The sequence below is a fragment of the Emydura macquarii genome, unplaced genomic scaffold (genome assembly GCF_026122565.2).
Source record: "Emydura macquarii macquarii isolate MOO-44397 ecotype Brisbane River unplaced genomic scaffold, CSIRO-AGI_Emac_v2 contig_1644, whole genome shotgun sequence".
In the NCBI taxonomy this organism is placed as follows: domain Eukaryota; kingdom Metazoa; phylum Chordata; order Testudines; family Chelidae; genus Emydura; species Emydura macquarii.
In genome coordinates this window covers 22417501-22434991 of record NW_027131781.1, presented here as the reverse complement: position 1 = coordinate 22434991, position 17491 = coordinate 22417501, and the positions used below count along the sequence as shown (strand labels likewise).

General features: G+C 39.0%; 1 protein-coding gene across 3 annotated transcripts in view; it reads left to right on the top strand.

Annotated features, from left to right (window-relative positions):
- Positions 1 to 17491, top strand: part of RAB27A (RAB27A, member RAS oncogene family) — a 54304-nt gene that overhangs the window by 11799 nt on the left and 25014 nt on the right. For all 3 annotated transcript variants that reach the window (XM_067555874.1, XM_067555872.1, XM_067555873.1), the window contains exon 2: positions 9065 to 9185. The gene's annotated coding sequence lies outside the window, so the exon portion shown is untranslated. The remainder of the gene's footprint in view (positions 1 to 9064; positions 9186 to 17491) is intronic.

Below are 17491 nucleotides of genomic sequence, written 5' to 3'. Positions count from 1 at the left end.
TATCGCAGCTTCCTGTAAACTGCAGTCTCTTTGAGATTACAAACGCACTTACTCATCAGCCCATTTTGCCATACAGATAAGGATCACCAATCTATTTAAAAAACAGTGGATTTCCAACTCTTCTCATACTGAAGGCAGAATGTCAGATTAAACTGTTGGTTTAGATTTTTTTTAAATGCCTCTTTCAAGACCGGGGGGAAGGAGGAGGGACACTTGCTATCTTTAGTATTTTAGTAGTTTAAATACTTCTTGGATAAAAAATAGGCACCCAGTTTCATGCGTACTCACAAAAAGTGAAACCAGCATACGTATCACCCACACCAAAGCTATAGCCTGCTAATACAAGCTGGATGAAATGCTTAGTTATGTTCCATCTTCCTTTCTTCTCAAATAGAGCTTCTTTCTTTTGAGTGGTATGGGGATTGCAGGAGAAATACATATTAATTTCATGAATGCCAGGGTGCGGACCTACTTGAGTCAAGTTAGTGTATGTAAACACTAGTCTTTCATGTTGATTATTACATTTTTTTTGTTTTCAGCTCGTGACTGACTTAGTAAAACAACAATCATTCACTTATTTTTATAACCACTTCTTGTAAGTGTTTAAAAAAAAAACCCTGCACAAACAAAGGACACCGCCCCACCCCCTCTGCAAACATGTTCTTGACTAGGATGTTCACTGCAATCTGGATTCTAATCTTTCTACTCTGTGTTCATTCTCTATTTTAGAACATTTTTCATAAGAGACTTTTCTACTTCTACACTATAAGAGGTTGAAACTAATTTCACCCTTTTCTAACACCCCCCTCCCCCCTTTACCTCCCTTCCAGCATCAGATTACATGTGCTGTATGCTGCTGGGTGTTACCTAGAAAACGTTCAGTTACAGGATGTGCAGTTTCTTAACCCTTACTTGAGTGTGATCAGATGCAGGCCTTGCATGAGTTATACTATGTGGCTCAACATGATTCTTGTCCCTTTCTTGCGGATCTGAAGTGAGCACCTGAATTTTACAGATGGAGACAGTGAGGCAAAAAGAGCAAGTGTTGGGACTAAGGCCATGCTGCAGATCGGTGACAGAGCTGTCATGAGAACTCTGGAATAGAGCTGGGTGAAATATTTTGACCAAACTATTTTTTCAGCAAAAGGAGTGGCTTCAGCCAAGCAAAATATTTCATGAATTCGTCCGTTTCACCAAAGGGTTTGTCTCAAAACAACCCTTCCCCGCCCACCCGCCCCGCCAAAAAATGTTTTTTGGAAAAAGTCTAAAAGTTTTGTTTCAATACTTCTGAAATGTTCAATTTGTTTGGGCTGAAACAACTTCATTTGTAACTTCTTTCAATTTTAAACTTAAAAAAAAAAAAAAAAAAAAAAAAAAAAAAAAAAGCTCAACATTGAAATGAAATGCTTCAGGTCAAATGGAAGTATTGTTTGACCCAAAACTCTCCCCACCCACCTCTTCCCACTTCATTAAAAATTCTGAAAAGTTTCATTTTCAGGTTAACTCGAAATGAATTTTTTAAAAATTCCAATCACCTGGCAGCAAACTGAAAAATCCATTATTCACACATCTCTGCTCAGGAGTTCCTGGTTCCTGATAGTTAATTCTTTTCTCTAGGCTGCACTGCTTCACATAACTCCAAACTTATGAACAGGGTTATTGTGATCAGTGTTAGTATAATGATACTTCACACCTACATTCCATCCAGCAATGCGATGTTGAAAATTAATGAATGAAGCAGAACTGGTTGAAAAACTCCAATCACTTTTTGTGGGAAACATTAAAAAAAACACATTTAAAAAAAATCCTGAAAAGAATATTTTAGCTTTTCAAATGAATGTTTGTTTGATTTTTCAAACGCTTTGATTGGAAAATTTTGTTTTAAAACTATAACATTTCAACCAAAATGAAAATTTTCTCTTCAGACTTTCAATTTGGTCACAAAATTATTTTGTCAAAAAATGGCTTTGTTGGAAAAAATTGACCAGTAGAATTAAGCCTCCCCCGCTTCCTGGATGGCCATAAGTACTAGTGTAACATTATTTTTGCAGATAGGGAAGTGGATGGATAGAGAGGGAAGTGAGTCAGGAAGGTGCTGAGAATAGGACCTACCTGTCCTGCCTTCAGGTGAAGTCAATAGGAGTGCAAAATGGAGCCTAGGAGTCTCCACATTGCTGCTGTAGAGTGCTCAAGGAGAGCTAATGTTTGGCTATTTTGTGGGGTGAAGGCAAAGGTAAGTTCCAACCAAAAAGAAAGTGCTTTTGAAATATGTATTTTGTCTTATTATTGAAGAGACACTTGTAATCAATCCAGTGAAGTGTGTCCTCCAGATCCTGACAATTGTAGCTTTTTACTAAATATTTTAACCTTTTAATTCCTTGGGAACTAATAACTTATTACTAGGGTGGAGAAACTAGGTTTTTCTCATTTATGCTCTTCAATATGAGAAAATAGGAGTAAGCAGCTACTGACTTTAAACAAACCTCTTCTACTTTTATTTGCAATGGTAAAAGAAAGCCCAGAAATTAGTATAAATAATGCCTAGATTTACCATCAGTTACAACAGAAGAACATTTGAAATTTCACTTTAATCCTTTTTGCTGCTGAATACTCTGTATTATTCACAGTTCTGTCTCTTTGTTGCTTCCAAAATATCTTTTGGATTGCATGCTTGAAATGAGCTTGATCTTTGTTTGTTTTAATCACTGCAAGAGCATTTCACAATCAGACACTGGCAAAGTTTAATCTTTACCTTTCTACCATGAAGAATGATCGTCTGGTCTTTGTACTGGAATGAAGCAAGTACAAAAGGATCTACTTAAGAGAATCTGCCCCATGCTTTCAGCTCTCAGAGCAGCATATTCAAGCGTGTTGCCTTTTCATAACACTAGCTCTGAACACAGAACTCCTCTGGGATATGGTCAGATTTTCTTTGCAGTGATGAACTGTCAGTTCCTCTGTTACTTTGTCAGTGAGTTTGACTTTTGATGCTTGATAAAATAAGGATGCTGATTTTTGAGAGGCTCGCTCTCTTCAGAGGAAAGTTCTATAGAATCTTATTTGATTTTGTAGTACAATAGTAAGAATCAGTCTCGTTACCAGTCAGTGTCCTCAGATTCCTTGTTTTCTTCCTTTGGTCCTGCTCACCTATCGTTTAGGTTAAGGGTGGGTTTTTTTGTTTGGTTTGTTTGTTTGTTTGTTTTTTTTAAAAATCACTGACAAGTAAGTGCCATGAAGCAGTTGAACTTGTGCTTTGGTCTTTATTACCTTGACAACGTAAACCAGACTGTTGATATATCTTATCTTTTTAAGCTTCGTGTTTAATTGCCAGAGAGGCTCTGTAACAAAAATTGGCTTTGTAGATGCTAGCAAATTATATCAACTTTAGCTGCCTACTGTTTGCTCTCAGCCTGCCAGCCTTGGAAGCCACATGCTCAACATCTGTTGCATGGCCTTGTGAAGATTAAGCCCGTCTTGTGTGTTCATGATTTTAATTACATAAAGGGAGCAGAAGTCCTTCACTGATAGGAGTTGTCAGAAGGGAGGCGATCGACCTCCTCAACTGAATTGGAAAATTTCCTTGACGGATTTCTGACAAGGAGCAAAGACAGCCAGCGGTGACATTGAGTGTATGTTGCTTTCAGCACTGGACTTAAAGAATTGTTCTGCAATAGTATCTGAAGACCATACTGTTTATCACGAGTAGATCCTTCTTTCCTTCCCCCCCTCAGTCTGCTGCCCTGATCCCAGCAGGAACCATGGCATCATGTGTAACTGATCTAGCATGTTCCTTATAGGGAAGAATTGTACTCAAATAACCATCAACTTTCTGTTCTCTTTATAAGCCATCCCTGAAGATGTATGAATGTACATATCCCCATCTTCCTGGTACTTGGGTTTAAGAACACTCCAAGCAGGACAAGTGTCTTCTGGCCTTCCCCTGCTCACCTTCTATGTTCCTAGGTCTGTACAGTATAGACAAATAATTATTGACTTCTTATTAAAATTAACAGCTTTCTAGTGAGCTCAGTTGAGGTCACAGATTCCAAGTGCTAAGATTATCTTGTCAAAAGAGCTTGATTAAAAATTGCAGGAAAATATAATAAGAACTTGGCATTCCTTTGTAGAATTGTAGCTTCAAAGCTCCATAAAATCTCTCAAATTACTGCAGGACAAGTCTGCTTTTATTTTTTGACTTTCCAAGTATATTTAGAAATTTCCAGTCTCTTATTAAGTGCTTTCCTCTGTTGATGCAATGGACTGCATGCTTTTGTTTCAGTACTATTCTCCGCCATTTGCCTTGAAGTTGGTTTTAGGTCCATGCAACTTCATATGAAAAAAGAATGCCCTAATTCTAATTGTATCTTTTTATAGCAAAGTCCTTTTATTTTTGATATACTTGGCTTCTGGAAAAAGAGTAGAGATGCTTGGCTGGTAGGAGAAAAGTTAGAAAGTGTAATTTATTACCTGAAGTAAATTACTGGAAGGAAGAAAATTCTTTACAAATCATTCTCTTACCTCCCTCTGCTGCCCCTTCTCAAAAAAGAAGGGAAAAATATATTAATGGGTTGGAGAGGTTGAAATCCTTCTATATCTTCTATTGAGACCCTTCCAGATAAGTAGGTTGTACATGCTTATTGTAAGTAACCACCACCAAAGGCTAATTGCAACGTGCCAAAGAGGTTGTTGCTTTTGCTTTCCACTTCTCTTATCCTGTTCCTCTAGCCAAATTTTCAGAAGCAGTGCTTCAAGAAATCCTCTAACCTACTCTGGTTTCCTCAAGCTGACTAATTGTGTTGGGAATTGGCGTTGGTACCCCACACCAGCTTTCTTCACCCTATCTAAGAGAATTCCTAAGCTGAAAAAGCACAGCAGAGTGAATTTAATAAGCACTAACAAATTGATCCATCCTGTACTAGATAATTGGGTCACTGAATAAAATACTTTCAATGGTCTTTTTGGGAAAGGAAAACATACCTGGATCAGGGAGGGACAAGCTGTTTCAGAAGACATATAATGGAAACATGGTCTAATCTGAGATCGCGAAACCTTGGCTCTATTCCTGTCTCAGCCACTGATTCATCGAAAGACCTTGGGCAAGTTGCTTGACGTTGCGGTGCCTGTCCGGTGTAAGGATCAGTAGCTGCTGCTGCCACCACCCCCTGTGCCCGCCCTTCCCCCACGCACCCCTGGCAGTCTAAGGAGTGCAGCTGGGCCCCAACTAAGCTGCCTGTTTGGTGCCTCTTCCCCTCAGTTGGTTTAGGGGATTAGCAGACTTGCTCCTAGGGGCAGCAGCAGGGTGCTGGCTGCTCAGAGTATTCAGCTGTGGCTGTATTAGCTTCTGCCCCTGCCATGTTCCAGTCCTGCTGCTTGTAGGGTTGCCAACAGTCCCTTATTTCATCATCTCTGTACAACAAGCTGAGTGCTTCAAAAAGAAGCAAGAAATACCTCGATGAATTTAGGTGAATACTGCTTATTACATTGTCTTTTATTTTTATTAATAATAATGATATTGGGAGGAGGGTTGGGGTGGGAGTGCTAAGAAAATAGTCCCTTTTTTAAAAAAGGGACTGTTGGCTACCGTATTATTCCTGCCATATTCTAGTCTCAACCCTCCCTTATCTAAGCCCTATCCCAGCCTCACTTTTGCCTCAGGTCCAGCCCTGCTCCTGCCTTGCTTGATTCCCAGCCTGACCCTAAGCTTGAAAACCTGGCTCTGATTCTAGCTTGAACCTTGGCTTGGTGATTTTAGAGCCTCTGCTTCTGGTTCTGACCCTCTGTGACATTTCCAAGGGTACAATCTGGACTGTTGAACAGCTCTGTCCCCTTAATTCTTTAGTCTGGGGTGCCTTTTATGCTGCTTTGCTATGAACAGTCACTGCTCCCAGTCCTGCTCATACACAGCCACTAGCACGTAAAGGCACTCCCAGCTATGTTCCATGAATGCTCTTCCAGCCATCCATGAATTGAATACAGGGTGACACCTGTGTATTCTTCACTCCCAACTTTGTTTTCCCAGAAATGTGCATCTTGGCATTGCTCAGCACCCTATTGGACAGTGTAAGCTCATAGTAAACCCATCATTCCAACACTGGGTAATGATTATGCATCAACCTTGTCATCATAAATAGAGATTCCCAAACACTTGAGTCCAAATACACTGGTTTAAATAAAACAAAACAAGTCTATTAACTACAGATAGAGCTTAATGATGATAAGGCAAAAAAGTCAGAATTGATTACAGAAAAAATAAAATGATAGAAATGCAAGCTAATACCTAAATGAACTTAAAAGCAAAATGTCTCTATTCATAAACTGCAACCGTTTACAGGCTATATTTCCTTTCAGCCAAAGACCCTCCCCTAGTTCAGAGTCTGTCAGGTGTTCGTTGATGTAATAAACAGAGAGATGGGAGGAGGAGAGGTGTTATGTGGGGTCACTGTCTCTTATTTTTATACCCTCTTCCTCTCTTTGAGGATTACCCCCTGCTGGAGTATAGACGAACAGTCCCCTGTGTATGTGAGATTTGAACAGTCTCTGAGATTAAATGTAAATTTCTGGTTTACACCTTCTCTCCTCTTGGAGGATGGCTGCTTAAGCAGTTAATAGTTTCTTAACACCCATGGTCAGTTCTTTGTTGTCTCTGAAGAGCTAGTCCGGGGGCATTCTTAACTTTTTTAAAAAGGGAACATGTTAAATAAAATATTTTAACATTTTAGTACTTTATATAGGGATTTGCATCTTGAAAATGCTGTAAAAATGTAGACTAATCCTGTCAAGTCCTTTCACTTACCTGCATAAAGCCTGATTATTCTGACTTTATGTAATCCACCCGCAGTCCAGTAGTAAGGTTTGGGTCTGCAGTATTTGAGCAAAAGTAATGGCTGCAGCCTCTTTGCTCTGTTTGTGCAAGGGATTAAGATTACTTGATCTATACAATTGTGACTCCACTAGCCCCTGACCTGCCTCCATGCTGACCTGTTTGGGAACTGTGGGGGTAGGGACGTGGAAGCCCTCTTGCATGGCTGCTCCATCTGCAATGGATCCTAAATGGTTCAGGAGCGCTCCGCACCATGGGGCATTTTACTGATCATGCTTTAAATAATTAAATCAGAGAGCAAACTTAGAAATCTTTTTTCTAGAGCTGAGAAGTGAGAGAGCAAAGCAAGAATAGTGAACAGAGAGCCTTGAAGAAACAGAGGAAGAGGTGTGATGATAAAGATTATCCGGCCATGAGTGATATGGCAGCTGTAGGAGGAGATGTGGTTTAAGTGCCTAATCAGTTAGGAGGACTCCTTTGAAACCATTTCAATATGTGAAGTGCTTGTAAGTGACTCTGAGGATCCTATAGAGCTGTGCAAAACTTGATGATTTCAGTTCACATCAGTGCATGAAAATCTCTTCTTGGGTCTCAATCCCCCCTAGGTAGTTAATTTTCATGTTTAAGTTCCCACTGTTTGCAACAAAAGATTTGTAGTGCTGGTACTTTGCTCTGGCACCATCCTGCTACTGCTAAACTTGTCCTTCTGATCAATATAAAGGGACAGTATGGTTGGAGTTATGGCAAACACTGTGATACTAATTTATCAAGCAACATATTGCGGTATGCATGTGCACCATGATCCCAGCACTGAGCATGGAATTTGTGTTTTAGATAATTGTAGCTTTCTGCAAAATAAATAGTTGTTATAAAATGTTCTCTCAATACTCTTGAGTTGGTGGATTTCTAAATACATTCATAAACTGGTATTTTCTTATGTAAACTACGGACCCAAGTAAAATTTGTAACTCTAATTTGAAGAGAGCTGTAAAACAAATAGTCTCTCTCCTGTGTCTGTACAGTGCCCTGTTCAACCGAGCACTAAAAGCAGGGACCGCTGTTACTTGAGCTAAAGGATTAAATCCACCAGCTGAAAGCAGTAAAATACTCCATAAGACGTTAACGTGACCAGCCATTAAAAGGAGAAGTAAGAATTGCACTCCCATAGAGTATTATACTATAATTGAGTCAGTGCTAGCCACAACTACTAGCCATGGTTTTTACTTTTAAAATCTGAAAACCATAGTAAAATGGTGCTATAGAGTATAGCCCTCTATGCAGCCTGCAACATTACTTTGTGAGGGGGAAAGGTCTGTATGTATAAGGCTATAGTGCTTAATATTTTGTGTTTTTTGTATGGGAGGAAATAGAAGTAAATAATAGAGACGTTCTTCACTCTGCAAATTTTCAACACTGGTGAAATGCCCCTAACTTAATTTTAAGTACAAAAGGTTAGTTCAGATTTAAGAAAATATTCCGTTTAATGACTAAGGCCTCAGTCCTGCAACGCACCTATGCTGGTGGATTTCTGCACTCACACGGAGGTGATTACAGTGGTGCTTCTGTGAAGTGCAGGGGGGCCTGTCCATCTGATGCTCATTGCAGGATCAGTTAAACACTTACTAAAGTTCTCCAGCATCTTGTTTTTGTCTTGCTGCTGTCATATGTCCTATTTCACTGAAGATTTTCCTCCCCCCCCTTTTTTTTTAAAGGAAGTTTCTCTGTTTTTGTTGTTATGGACCATTTGTAAGGGAAGATGTGAACCCAGCATGCTTGAAGCTGATGTTGTTCATTGCATTTGGGGAGCTTTTGCTTGATGCTAGCTGGTGCCCCATTTATAAACATTTGTGTAAAAGCCACACTAAAAGCATCCTTTTGCAGCTTGTTTTATTTAAAATAAATAAAATGCACTCTTGTTTAGCTACACACACTCATTAGGCCTGGTTCCTGATTTAAATAAAGATTTGATACACTGATACCTGCTAGAGGATGAGCTAGTTAACTGGGTTGCTAGAGACTTGTGAAAGGAGGAAAAGAAGTCACTTGATCAGTCAGCAAGACCACATGACAAACAGCTGAAAGTAATTAGGTGGGTTGTGATGTTTTTGCAATGCAGATTGCCTTTGTATGTTACCATACAGACAGCATAACCTGTGAGTGCAAATGGTGATTCTAGAGCCATTATTTCTAAACATGCTGTTCTAAGTTGTGTTTTTTCTCCCTCACCATTGATATCCGTTATAGATGAAAACCAGCTTTCTTTTCATGGATGTGGTGTTCAAGAGATCCAAACTGCATCAGCACTGGGAAACTTGTAATTAAAGTAGATCTGGAAAACTACGGATATATTTCCTGTTAAGCCCAGGTATGTAAACTCCTTTTCTCTCTTACTGATTTTACATACATATTTTACTGTGTTACTGTCTGGTGCTGATAAGAATTTATCATAAATGAATTTAAATACAGTGGCTTTTAAAAAATAAAAAATTATTTCCTTGTACTTTGACAAGTTGATTTAAAACATTTTTAGTTCATCTTTGATATAGATTTAATCAGCACTACTATATCCTCAAGTCCTGGAGGTGAAAGTGCATTTAAAATTCTAAAAATGCAGTATATGGTCTTATGGAGCAGCACATTCTACATCTTTTATAAGTAGTTAAACAAAATGCGGCTCTTCGGTAGTGCTAAGTAAAATGGCTTTTTTGTTTTAGAATTATAGTCGTGTTTGGTGATGTATAAATGTTTGACTCAAAAACCAACCTGATTGAGGTAACTTTAAAAGGGGTTGTGGGAGCACTAGCTAACGCCATCAGTGATGTAGGCTGCAGAGGGTTTCTCTGTAAACTGGCTTAAAACTTTTTAGAGGCAGGAAGATTTAGTTTAGTCTCGATTTATATATGGTTTTGCTTGAGAAATATTTCTCAGATTTCTGATATAGGGTGAAATTCTGCTTTACAGCTGTGTCAATCATTGGATTTAATCTGTAATTATTCAGTATAATGAATAGAATTTTTGGCCAATAGTCTGAGACTATAATTACCTAAACCTTTCTATAAAAATACATTAGCAAAACATTATGCAAATAATAACTACTAACTTGTAAATATAAAACAAAACTGAAACGACTTTTTTAATGGGTCTTGTAGTATGAATTTCTATTTTAGGGGTTAAACTATATTTTAGCTATATATTTAATCTACGTATGGCAGTAATATGTAACTTTTTTTATAGCTAAACTAAATTTATGGAGGATAAAAAAATGTTCAGCAAGAAGAAATCTGGTTATTTTGGCCCTGAACTTGTATCAAGATCCACTGGATTAAAAGTCTATATCCGTGTAGATCAACGTGTATCAATGAGATTCCAAATGCCCGGAGGGTCTGTGCTAGTGTATGCTTATGCAGGATCAGTATCTTTGTGTGTGAAATAGGCTATTCAGAAATAGACTAGCTCTCTCTTTCCCATCACTGCTGGAAGGGCATGTGAAACATCATGAGCTTCTCTCTTTGTGGGTTGATTTTTAAACTGCGTCCTACAAAGTTGTGCCAGCTCTTGCACAATTAACATGTGGATGATCAAAGGAACAAGGGTGGTCAATTGTACAACAGATGCAACTTAGTTTTAGGACTGCAAACATGTCGTCTTAAAATCAACTGTGTTGAAGGACCTGTATGGGATTTTATACCTTGCTGTAATAGACCTCAGCCCAAAGGATACTCCTCAGAGTTTACTGAAATGTCTTTGATCCATCTTAGGCCAGCCACCTTTTCCCCATGTCATAGATCTGGTTGGGCTCCTTCTGCTGGTGGCTGACCAGATTGAGGGGATCCCGACATGGAGTCCCCTGTGTGCTTCAAGCTTCCTTGGGTCTCAGGAGGCTGCAGCATTGTTTCCTCCCTTGGCCTCTCTGGCACATTTCCTGGGCACTGACTTTCAGTCTGTTGCTCCTGCATGGCAATGAGGCCCCACAGGCCGCTGGATTTAGGCCCCTGGGCCCAGCCCTGACCTTCAAAATACCCCACTAGCTTAAACATACCCTCTCCCAGAACTCCACCCAGGGGTGTGGGCCTTCTGGTTTCCCTCTTCAAGGGGCCAAGTGGTAAGTATAACGCACAATGCACACAGATGTCTTTTACAGAGATTGCTGACACCATTGCTCTTTAACAGATAAATCACAAGAGCATACAGAGCATTTAGAAAACATTCTAAACACTCTGCACCTCACTATTTCACTCTACCCTTGGGTCCATCTGTGTCCAAGAAGGCAGGGTCCCACTGCCGCCTCAGGCTCCTGCATGCAGCTCCACTCAGCTTGAGCTGGTAAAAGTCTGAAGAGTCCCCAAATAGATCAGCACGTGCCCTTTGTAACCTTCCAGTCCCTCTGTGAGGTGACATCTGAGGAGCCAAATCCAGGAGACTTTCTTGCCAGGCGACCTTTTCTCTGACAAACCAGTTTTCATGATCAGAGCCAGTCTTTTGTCTAGAGCAATAAGCTGTTGCATTTCAATAGCTAAACACTGAAGTCAACGACCCTCTTGTGTCAGCAGCTTTGGTATTTCAAATCCAATATAAAGGCAAAAGAACAGAGACGGTAATTAGCCTCCATATTCAGAATGGAGTTTGCAGCTTGGTAATGATACATACAGAGAGTTAATAAATTGTACAGATTCCCAAATAGCTACTCCTCATTATGACCCCCTGGCACATTGGCAGTTACCATCACAGTGCTCATTGGAGCTGGGTGACATTTTTTTTGCCAAAATATTTTTGGTGAAAAAATGCAGCAAGACAGAAAAGTTTCATGAAGCTGTCATTTTATCATGAATTGTGTGTGTTGATAAAACAAAAAAGCTCTAGAAGTCTAAATGTTTTATGACTACATCTTTGAAATCAAATGTTTAAATTTTTTGGTTTGAAATGACTTAATTCAGAAATTTTCTTATTAAAATAAAAAACATTAAATGCTCAAAATTAAAACAAACAGTTTCATTTTACCTGAAATGAATTTGTTGTTTGATTTTATTAAGGGGGGGGGCGGCAATTGCTAATGAACTGAAAAACACATTTTTCTCATAGCCCATTATTCACATAACTCTAGCTGGGATAAAGAACTAACTGTAGTGACCTCGTCTAAGGCTACTATCTTTGCTGTACCATAAATAATCTAGAAGGAATTACTTACAGAGCAGAAGGCGTTATTATCCTTCTCGTTTTGTGTGAGAATCATAAGGCTGCTCCCAAACTCATGGTCCTTCTTAGCTTTGAAGCCACCAGATTCTGCTTGTCTGGTTTTGAAAAGACCTCAGATAGTCTGATTAAGCTTCAGTGCAGTGTCTCTCTTGTAAATGTAAGTGTCTCTCTAAATAATTAGGTTCCATAATTTTTTTTTGACTTGCATGAAGCATCTTTCTGGCATTGGGCTTACTTCTTTTCCCTTCCTTTCTTAGTCTGTTTATTATACTTAACAGGCTGAGACCCCCCAAACCTTATTAAGCAGATACACGAACAGCTTCTTTCTTTGTTGCCTTATAAATAACTATGTTCAAAACAGTACTAGGTAAAATACCCTGGAACAAAACTCTCTGTAAACACCATTTCCCAAAGTCAGACTCGTATTCTTTCTCCTGCTCTGCTAGATAGATTTGCTGTTATTTTTATCTTCATCATGGTTTATTAATTCAAAATCATTTCAGGTGCCCATTTTATCCTCTTCATGTAATATATCTGAAATATTTTAAAGTGAGTGTTAAATATCCTGTTTAAAAATCAGTTTCTTAACCCATTCTAGTTCAGTAAAAGAATTTTTTTAAAATAGTTTAAACTATCAGACTAACTAATTTTGGGTTTTATCCTCCCCTCCCCTCCCCTGGTATTCAGTTACTATAATTCCAGATAATTTTCCCCCTCCCTCTTTCTGTTAGGACTTCAAGATGCTATTGGTGAATTTTCCCATTTTCCAGCATATATTTTATTTGTCTGAGTTGTTCAGAATATTTTCTTTAAGTCATCTAACTTTTATCATAGTTCTGCTTTAAAAAAAAAACCAAACAAAAAAAAAACCTAGGACAACGACTCAAGATGGGTTTAGCTAATGGTATCATTAGGAAAGGAATAAAAGAAACTATAAACAATTCAGTGAGCCAGTTTTCTAGTCCATTAAAATGGACAACCAACAAAAGTTAAGTATTTCCTCCAATTAACAAACTAAAATAAACTCTGCTTTAGCATTTGATGGAAAAAGTAGACTTGGAAGAAATCCTAGAAGAATCAAGGAAATGAGCTCAAGTCAAACAGGAAACAGAAGTAGTGTCTTAAGGAAAAGAGAGAATTTTGCAAAAGAAACTGAGTCAAATTTATCCTGGGTATAATACCACTGGCTGCATTTATCACTAAGAATGCATTTGACCTTCTCTTTCTACATTTAAAAATGTGTCATAGGAATAATGCATCCTTCAAAATAACTTGGCTTTCGCTCATAATACATGGGCCAGATATTGACTTAAATAAGAGCAGGATTGGGTGCCGTGTGACTGTTTTATCTTAAATGGTAAGAGTTGGACAAAATGAGTTCGGGATTCTCTGGCTCGGTTCTCAGCTGGTGTATATTGATGTAGTTTCATTACAGGCAGTGGAGCCGTGCCGATTAATATCCGTTAATATATTTCACTGTTTGATGAAATCACTTTAGTTAAATGCTTAGTGAAACGCTAATGCTTTGAAACTGCAGAAGTAGAAATAAGCATTCTGCACTGATCATGGATCTCAATTTTTAATAATTTTCTGAGAAGTTAGATTTAAATATAGCCTATATGTTGGTACAAATATAAAAGGGAGGGGGAGACAAGTATATTTATAGCTAGACAACATTTTCCCTGACTAGAGTCCCAGTCCCACAATTGGATCTACATGGATGGACCTTCTGCCTGTGCAGAAACCCCTGAAGTCAGTAGGACTCTGCATATGTGCAGGGATCTGCTTGTGCGGATCGAGTGCAGGACTGGGGTCTGAATTTTAATATGTGATTTCTGAGAGTGCTTTATACAGGCCATGAAAGGCAGCACTTATTTCAATGGTATTTTGAAGCAGACAAGCTGCATTTGTTGGAAAATGTTCTGTATATTGCTTGTCACATGTGATTTGTGGGTAGACAGCTATGTATGAATGGCTTCGTTCATATCTATTTGCATTTTTATAAGTCAAGTTCCATTTCCCGGGTTTTAATACCTTTCTTATGGTCATAATTTTTAGTAGTAACTGTTAACTGTGTTCATTTTGATGGTTACAGTTTGCATGTGATCTTCTGATTCTTAATGTGTGTTAGACTTTGCTATTCTTGACTGTACAGTATTGGTCTGAATTTTCCTTGAGTTAAACATTGCCTTTGAGACACTCTAATATAGATTTATGCAATGAATCTACATTAGTTTGGTCACTGCAATCTATTTTGCTCTGAAAAGTGGTAGATTGCACACCAACCCCTTGAATTCTATATAGCTCTAACCTATGTAAAAGACAGTAGAGAAGCTTTCTTGGAGGCAAGGTAGGTATGTTATGAATAAAAGATATTGGTTGGAAATTCCTCTCTGGGGAGGGGTAGGAAGTCCGTCTGGCATGTAATGTTCTGAACGTAGCAAAAGAAAAACAGTCACTATGATTCCTCCATGCAGTTTCTTCAAAATTAAGAAAGAGCTCTTTACGAAAAGTAGCCATCACATGACAAGCAACTGCCGTTAAGGAAATGTGTGTTAACTATAGAAATAACATACCCCCAAGCCCCAGAAACAGTTAGTAGTGGGAAAACCATAAGCAATATACTAGATTTCTTTGAGTTCCACATTTCTCATCCTGCCCTGTGGTGTAATACCGGCCTGAAGCTTGGAGAGCAGGGCAGGGAGGAAATATATTCAAGACAAATACTAGATAAATTCCTAATTTGCCAATTGGCTAATGGAATAATCTAATAAAAGAAGTTGCTGAAGCTACATCACTAGATAGATTTAACAAGAGAATTTAATATTGAAATATGGGGAGCAGGAATTCCTATTCTGGTGTGGTCAGTCCCTTCACATCAGAATGTAGGATCCTGCCCAAAGAGTGGTAAAATGGAATGAATGCTGGTGTGAATGGACAACATGTACAGAACAGTTCAACCTGCTTAACCAATGCCTCCATTGAAGTCCTAGCAGCATCTTTTTCATGGCTCTGGAAAACTGACTATACTGGAATAGCAATTCAAATAATCTTTTTGCTAGGGAATAACCTGATGGTTTTGGCAGAGTGCACTCCTGTAATAAAGAGTTTAGCCAGTGATAATGCACAGTGTGACTCTGGAGTTATACAAATGGAAGATGCAGGGACTCTCAGGATAGGCAAACTAGTGCAATGGACTGGTTTTTGGGTTATTTATTTATTTATTTACTTTTTTAAAATTCTTGCACAGAAGCATATTGGTGTTCTAGCTGTGCTCTTTTTAGAAGGATTGGAAACGTATTCCTCCAGAAACAGACTGTGCTCCAAGAATGCATATGCCCTGATGTGATGTGTTAGGATCTCTGTTTTTCTGTCACCGGCTGATAGCGTGTTGAAAAAACATGTTATTGCCCATTTCCCATAGGCTGGCTCTTGTCCAGGGTGAAATGCTATGTCCTATTCTGTATCAGATGTGTGCAATTCAAAAATATTTTTCTAGGAAAGTTTAACACAACACTTAAACCTGGTAACAATAGGAATTCTAATTAGGTTCCGGATATATAGTACTAACAGGAACATGCGCAGCTGTGGTTGAAAATACATCTCCAAGATAGTAGCTGTCACAGTCCCTGGGTAAGCTGATTGAACCAATTTCCAAACACCAAATACACCCTTTTCAAGTGACACATCCATGCCTCCACTTCTCTTTGTGGTGGGATCCCGCACTCCATCTGCTCTTGACTCTGTCTCTGGGTTATACCCTGCACTTCCTTCTGGGTTGCCAACCATGATACCTGAATCTGTGAATGTTTGCAGTGACAGAGAAGCAGCATCTTCAAAACAAAATGATTTATTTACCAAAAGGATATAGCACTCAGAAAAATGAATTTAAAACAGAGACTTAAATGCATACTGTCTTGCGAATAGGCGGCATTCCCTTCAAGCCTCTCAGACGAAGTAATGTGCTCCTTATTCTTTTGGGGACCAAGTTACAGCCTGCTTGCTGCACACACTGATTCACAGTTGGTTTGGGTGTCTTCTTTCATCCCTATCACTCCCTGACACTCTCTGAGCAGCCTCTCTCAACTCACTTGAACTCCTTTTCTTGGCCTGGTGTCCTGTAATGCTTTAATATCCTCCTTTGATCCTTGGCTTAGCGTTGGGAAGAGTAAAACACTCTAACATGGATGGAGCCATATATTCCCCAATAATCATCAGCTTCTCCATTGTTCCCTGCAAGGACTCCTATCTGATTGTTTTTGGCTTTTTTGCTTGGTCCCTGTAACAACCCCTTTTGATTTAACTCCATAACAGGTAACCCATTATAAGCAAACACACAAAAAGCACGCACAGTCGTCATAAAAATATTAGATATTTCCCAGTTTGTCACAGTGGCTGTTGATTGGATGCTCAGTTAAGTCAGTTAACTTGGGTGTCTGATAAATCTCAGAGCAAAAGATTGTCAGCGCAACACAGGCTACTTTTACTGGCTGCCAAAACTGTGACTCAGCTCATCAGCCCATACCCCCGAAGACTTAGGAGGATTCCTAGTTAGCCTGTCTGTGTGTTTGTGTGTGTGTGTTTAGCAAATATAGAACCTGCAAGACTAGATTTAAAAAAGATAAATCAGACGTGCCTTAAAAGACTGTCACAGTCATGGGGAAAACCATGAAACGGACATAAAATAAAACTAGAACTGATACTGCATTTTCATATCTGATTTTGCTTTATGAAGAACCAGACAACAAGAGAAACATCTTGTACCAAAAATAAGAGCGCTGATGGGGGCATTTCAACGTCATGTAGAAGTAGCTCTATGCTAGCAAATAGCAGCTAAGAAGAAGCAAGATTGCTTTTTTGGGGGCGGTGGGGAGTCTGTTCTAACAACAACAAAAAAACACCCCCAACCACAAGGAACAGATTCTTATGCTGCTGAAAAAATAGGCAGTTCTACCAAAAACATAAGGAAAAGAGTCACATCAGATCAAATTCTGAAAAATGTTTCTCCTTCCCCACAGCTCTTTGTTTGCCTGTTGTCCTGATTGTGATTGTCAGATGCATTATACAGTTTTATTTTGTAGTTACATTTTGTATTATAACTTGTATCTATGTGGACTAAATAAGTTGTATGGAGAAATTGCCAGTGACCAGTTAGGCATCGGTCTCTTAGAAGATACCTAATCTTCCCCTTGGACACCTTATGGCCATTAGTAATTCATAATCATTGCCGTCATTGGCTCTGCCAGATCTTTTCCAATACAGCATGTACACTGTACCCCTGCTGAGCTTGGCAGTGTGACCATTTTTATACCCCTTCTGAGCTTGGCAATGTGACCATTTTGAGACAGATTATGTGTATTCCTTATACATCAATCTTCCAAAAACCAGCATACAAGACGGCTGAGAGCTTTCCTATCCTTAGGGAGAGAGGCTTATAGAAGTTATAGCAGTCAAATTAAAATAAGAGGCACAGGCCTC